A 6,815-nucleotide genomic window follows, 5' to 3' on the forward strand; every position below is an offset into this window, starting at 1 on the left:
TCGCTGGTGCGGGGCGGTCTTCTCATCCCCAGGCAGGTGACACAGACAGAGGAACCGTGAGTCCGGCAGGAGCGGGTCTTATCGACAGGAGCTGTCTGTACATCTGCGCACGGACTGACGACCCATCCCACACGCGTGTGTGTGCGGCTCTCTCATTGGTCAGAGCAACTGATGGGGACCAATCACCGCTGTCACGCGCCGTCTGACGTCGTGTCGACATTCACCATGACAACCGGCGTGTGGACGGAAAAGTTTTCATCAATCTCTGATGAGCTGCGTGCGGAGGGATCATTTCAATCAACACTTCGTGACGACGACGACTTTTCTCATATCCTTGTAACGGGTGTAATTTACAGGCAATGGCAGTAACGATACCGTGTCATTCTCATTAGACCACGCGAAGTTAACTCCAAGGTTGACATCCGCAGGCCCGTCGATTGTGAACTGTTCCTTAGATAATAATCAGAATAATGTTCTACACATCTCACCTACGTCTATATTTTAACCCACCATATTTCTGGCAACATTGTATTAGCTTTGGGCATCATCAAGGCAATGTTAGATTAATAGAATCTACGTTGTATGGCCTTACTCGGTCACAAGACCAGCTGACATTGTTCTTGAGACTGTCTAAGTCACTGAAATATTGTTCCCAGCTGCACGTGTACTTGGGTCATTGTTTAGAGATTCAGGGATACAGAACTCAAATGCACGTCTCACAGTTAGACTTCTGACTGAACCGAAATGGACACTAGTACCGTTGTGTGTGTGGACAGCCAATGTCTTCAAATTCTGTTTGATACAGCTTTCTGATAACAGCCAATGTGCCATCGCGGCAATATACAGGACGGTCAGGCGGCAGCGATAACCTGGTGGTAAATAAAGCTAACCTGGGGTGAATGAGGGATGAAATTGGATGTCTGGGTCTTGTCCCGACATCGCATATGGTGGTCACACGGAATTGAGCCCTGCTTGGCTGGTTGATCAACCCATAACTTACAGGATGCCTTCGGCAAAAACAGGATCTAATTGCTAATATGGTCGACAGCTTCTTTTGGACACAGATTATTGCGCTTTTGACGAGCAAACTCACCATATCCGTTGTTTTTCCGTGGATCATCAGTGTTCAGTAATTTGCAACAATCTCGACACTGCAAGAAATTCTATCATTTAAGCATGCGTATAGAAAGTACACGCGAGTAAAATCTTACGAAACTGAACCTTCACGCTTGCTTCCAGGCGTGTTTAAAGAATGGATCTCTTGCAGTGCCCAGGGGCAGGAAGGCGTTCTTCTGAACACCTCCTGGAGCTGGAATGACGGATGAGCTCGGGCTCTCCTGAAATCGATTTGAGGACTTAGCGGAATTACCTGACCGGGAGGGGAATCTGTAAGTTATGTCAGATGCACTTTAGGAAATTAGCAAACACCATTCCAACCTCTCTGTAGAGTATTAGGAACCGTTCACTCCGCATTTCACAGGTCACTCTTCACGTCGTCGGGTAACATGCAGCGGGTCTTTGTGCTTGTATGGAAGATGCTGGCTTGAGTTGAACGCTCGCTCATCTGTTATGATGCATGTTTCGATGACAAGCTTAACTTTGATTTTATAAGATACAAAATGTAGCTTGACATCTCAGCTATTCTTCATGTGGTCCTTAACATGTGATACACCAATACAAAACAGCAACTGTCACACAATATAACAGAGGGAAGATATTTATTTACAAAATTGGTGGCTACTTGAAGGAGGTTAACGTCATTGGTATTAATGAGCATTGATTTATTTATTGTCACCATTTGAAAGGAAGCATCATGTCGATATCATGAGCCGCGGTCCAAAATGAGCCAATCTAATCTGGAGCGAATACAGGGTTGTGTGTTCATTTACTCGGGAAGGCCAGCAGACTGGAGGTAAAGATTACCGATGGAGCCATGGAGAACAAACGAAGACAAACCGAGTTCTGATCTGTTGAGACATCAGACTCCAGCCTGCGTCATTGTAAGCACTCTCAATCCACCCTTTCTCACGATGACGTAGAACTTGCTGACTCTTTGAGGCCTTAAAAACCGACGCGAGCATTTTATAGAATCCACGATGGGCAAAAGCACTTAGACAATTATCCGAGCTGCGGAAAGTTACATCCTGACAACAGGATTGGCCCAGAATTTAATTTTTTGGGGCCCGTTGTTGAAATACTGATCGTTAATGGCAGTAGCAAATGCCAAATAGATAACAAACACCATTCAACTGTTTATTTATTTATTTATTTGATTAGAATGCGACCGCACGTACAAGGCATTCTGGCAGCCCAGTTGATATCGGGTACCTTATACATAACTGGACATGACATACATAACATAACTGTACATAACCTACATGAATAACAACAGCATTCATGACATCAGAGAATCAAGAATCACGAACTGTAAAGCTACAGAGCATCAGTAAACTATACACGAGAAAAAAGATGTTTTACTTTTTCACAACTTGAAGAGTGAACCTGAGGGAAAACCTTCCAGGCTCCCCCGGAAGTGCACATCAATATTGCCCTGTTTGCCCAAGTCAGGTTGAATCATATTTCCAGTGGGAATCAACGCAATGAAAAACCCGCGATGCCGCCCATCATCAGGAGTGTGTCATAGTAATAACGTCCCTGAACACCCCATCATCAACATCCCTGCTAACGACACTGACAACGATTCATTTTTATGAATTACCTTTTTATTATCACTGAGGGCTGCTTATCAGCTATTACACTTACTAATGAATTGCTCCTTAGTTCAGACTATAAATACTGAACAACTTACCAAATAAACAGACAGCTGCGATATTTCAAATGGTAATGCACGTGGAGGAATGAAACGTTAGTCAATCTCCGAACAACAACTTGAAAAGTTAGATGCTACCATCCTCTGTTAGAAAAAGTTTAGGGTTTACGTTCTATTTAACGAAAGGTTTTTATATACTTCAGTGGTTTGCGATTTTAGCTTCAATATATTTGTGAGTAACAATGCAATTCAGAACCCCTTGGGTTTCTCGCACAACTGTCTTAATCTAAAGGTCAATAAACCGGTCATACGGAAGATGATGCTCGTCTAGACCGACCGTGATTGATTCATGAGTTGACACGAACCGCTGTTAGATCTAATGGCTTCGACAAGCAGCGAATGTCAAGGCAATTCCCACAGTAACAAGACTCTAGTCTCCCCGGGTACCCGGCACCCCGCTGGTTCCGTGATGGGCCCTGTATGAGATGACTGTATAGCTTAGGGTTCGAGATGAAGTCTTGTAGTTTTATGAAAACTCTGATAACTTTCAATTATTATGTCCTGACCCTCGCTCCGGTTGCCAACGCTCCTGGTTAAGTAGTTATCGTAGTATCAGAGTACTTTGCAGCGGGGCACAAGTACGCTCATCAGCACTGGGTCTTTTGTGTTATTACTGCGATATGTCACTCCTTCGCACATTGCTTCTTTATCCCCAGGTAGGTTGGGTTGTCGCCATGCAAAAGTCTGAATCCATCTAATATGTTCTTTCAATACCAAGATGAATTGGTATTGCTTTATCACGATTTTCCAGAAGGTAATCCTGTATTCTGATCCTTGAAAGTTTTATTAGATGTAAAAATGAAACGCATATATCTTTGATTGTATATAGGCGATTGCTCATTGTCAGCGTAGATTCAATACTAGTAGTAAATACCATTAAGTACCTAATACCAGCAACTAAGTATCTAATACCAGCTCAGGAAAGAACAAGAAATAGTCATGCCGTCAAGTACCAGAGTTATTAACCAAGGATTGAGGTGTTCAAACACTCATTTAGAGTCATAGAACCATTGCAGAGTGGAACTCGCTGTCACCAAGTACAGCAGGGGCATTATCATTAGATAGCTTTAAACAATGTTTAGAGTTAGATGTTCAAAGGTTAGGTGTAACAAGTCGTTGTAGCCAGTTGCCTATACAGATACAGATACAGAAAACGCTGCTTATCATGAACTGCATTATGTCTCTGTGTTAGTTCATTGTCTGAACTTATTCATAAAGTGTAAACTAATCTTTAAAAGCCACCCACGAGTCAGAATGGCGTCACGTGGGGAGAGGGACTTTAAGTCATCGATGTGCATCAGTATCACCCTGGCAGGGCAGAGCATTAGTTTCTTTGCACGAGAACGACTTAAAAGAAACAATTAGTAGATCGTGGGAATAAGTTTTCAGCGCCCGACCGCCCTCTATACTCAATGGCACCTTATCCATTGATTAAAAGGAAGTATAGAAAAACCGGCGAAGGGCCTTTGTTACAAAGATCAAGCAATCAATTCCAAGGGCCCTGCCGGTCAGATTCTATATCTAAGAATGACTGCCTGGACCGAGAAGATTACACCGAAGGACGGGCATGTTCGGGAAAATCGATGGCTTTAATGTTCACTGTGTCGTCTACATTGAACCCGCGTTACCCCAGTCGAAGGGCGGGCTCCCATTGCTGATTAATGTACAGGAAAAGCAATTACCTTGCTATCAAATAAGGACGTCGGTGCAATTCTCCGGCACCCCGTCTGTACGCTCGCTAACGTGACGCGGCGGCGCGCTGCGGACGTGCCGACACTCCGCCTGTGCGCATCGCAGCCTCCGACAGCCTGTGACATGAACAGACTATAAAATAGCACAGGTTCATAAAGGTTCATTCCGTAGTCGCAAATTTGAAACTTCTCTCGTTATGATCTACAGGGACCACTAGGAGAGGGTTCCCCGGCTGATAATGGACCATTGCTAGATGTATTGGCTGATCGCTCATGGATGACATTTCTCAGGCGATTCCTGGAATGGAAAACGACAATGGCGTTCATCACGTCACGGGCAAGGTGGTTAGGTTCCCGGAAACTATTACTGTGTGATTATGTGGCGTGATTGTATAATCTTTTAGAACCATTACCGATAAATGGGATGGCAGCTTCGTTTGAGACTGATGCGCCTAAGAGGAAGCAGTGACATGGGGCAGAAAAGTTTGGGATACAATTAGTAATTTAGCAGCAGTTTCATATCTAGCTCGTCTTCAAACTTAGGCCATGTTGATTTGATTATATGGATGACATCCTCCGGGAGCCCCAAAACTGATGCGCGCGTGCGAATAAAAAAAAAGTGTTGCAAAAGAAAAAAGTTCTTATCATTATGAAATCTACGTGGTCATGAGGGTTGAGCAAATGGCACAGAGTATGGTTTGGCGAATAATCTAGTCTTCAAGTTCATTTCTTTACAATTTTGTCTTTTTTCGTTTGATTTTGGCATTCTACGACATTGGTATAGTTTTTATTAATTTTTTTTGTAACTTATGGTATATTTTTGCTCATTTTGCAACTGTTTTGTACGATTTACAGTATGGTTGAAAACTTTTTTTTTGGAAACGGCCGAAAATTCATGCGCGCGCGGATGTTATCCATATAATCAAATCAACATGGCCTAAGGCCAGGGTCTCAGACGTTCATTGATTCAAAGGTTAACAAAGCAATTCATTGGCCAGTCAAAGCTAGGCCGTATCTCGATTATATCCAGATATGGCGCATAAACTGCACATGCACACCTGATCCTCACAGTCTCAACTAAACCATAATGGCGGTCCATTCTGCGTTTAAAGCTTTTTATGTAGTCCATAAGATTATACGATGGAAACTTATAACTGTATAGATGTAGTTTTAACTGAACCGCAGCATTTCTGGGCTATTCTTTTCAATGCGAACGTGCTTTGAGTATAGATGTTAGTCTAGGATCCTCCTGGAGGCTCATCTCCAAGAAAGTAGCATCCATCTCGAGTAAGAAATGTGTACCTTAAGGTACTGCACTTAAGATAAATCCGTACACATCATAGACTTGCCCAATCGCAGGTACATTACAATGCTCTATTTTCTGTGTTTTTGTATCATATGTAGCACAAGGTTTGATTGATCGCTTTCTTCTGACAGATTTACGAAGAACTTTCCCCGAATTTGATTATTCTTGACTACATGATCGAAATTGGACAAGCGAACTAGCCCAGCGCTGCCCATGGGAACTCATACGCCTTCTAATCTAATAAAATTCAACCAGTATTTCATCGTAACTTAATAATTGACATTCTCTTTTTCCAATAATTTGCAATTTCTACTTCGATATCATACTCTTTGGTTGAAAAACAAATTCAACCTTACCACTCCACAATCATTATTTTACAACATAAAATCATTTTACAGGACAACGAGATTTTACGGAGGTACGTACTTGTATCTAACTGTTGACATTTTAGTACATTTACTACCCTGCCAGCCTCATAGAGGCATCGATAACCATAAAACGACCAAAGCTAGATGGATGTTTATAGCGATCAATCAACTTACTGAAAGCATAAAAGCACCCAAACCTGATGTATAACGATTAACCTACTTCTCATCCATCTTTATATAACGTATATAATAAGCAGGCATTACGAACTGTAAGATAATCCAGGGAAGATGAGACTTAACTTCGCCAGTTTGCCTTATCTGTGCGTTGTACCAACAGAATAACTGTCTGTGTATTTGCCAAGACCGCACAATTGTTTCACATATCGGATTATACAATGGCATAAACTACAAAACATACATCACATCAACTCACCTAAGTGCAGTACCGTTTGCTAGGATCAGTGACAAGTGTGACAAGTGAATGCTCAAAGTCAGCGATGTGCCTTGATTACAGAACTGGACAGCCTTTACCTGCCATAGGCCACAAAAGGCATGTGTCCTACAGATAGCACAAACTGTTATTTTTAACTTGTGCTCTAAGTTTTGACCTGTATTCTTGA

This window comes from Branchiostoma belcheri, unplaced genomic scaffold (assembly GCF_001625305.1).
Source record: "Branchiostoma belcheri isolate BF01 breed outbred unplaced genomic scaffold, Haploidv18h27 scaffold10, whole genome shotgun sequence".
In the NCBI taxonomy this organism is placed as follows: Eukaryota; Metazoa; Chordata; class Leptocardii; order Amphioxiformes; family Branchiostomatidae; genus Branchiostoma; species Branchiostoma belcheri.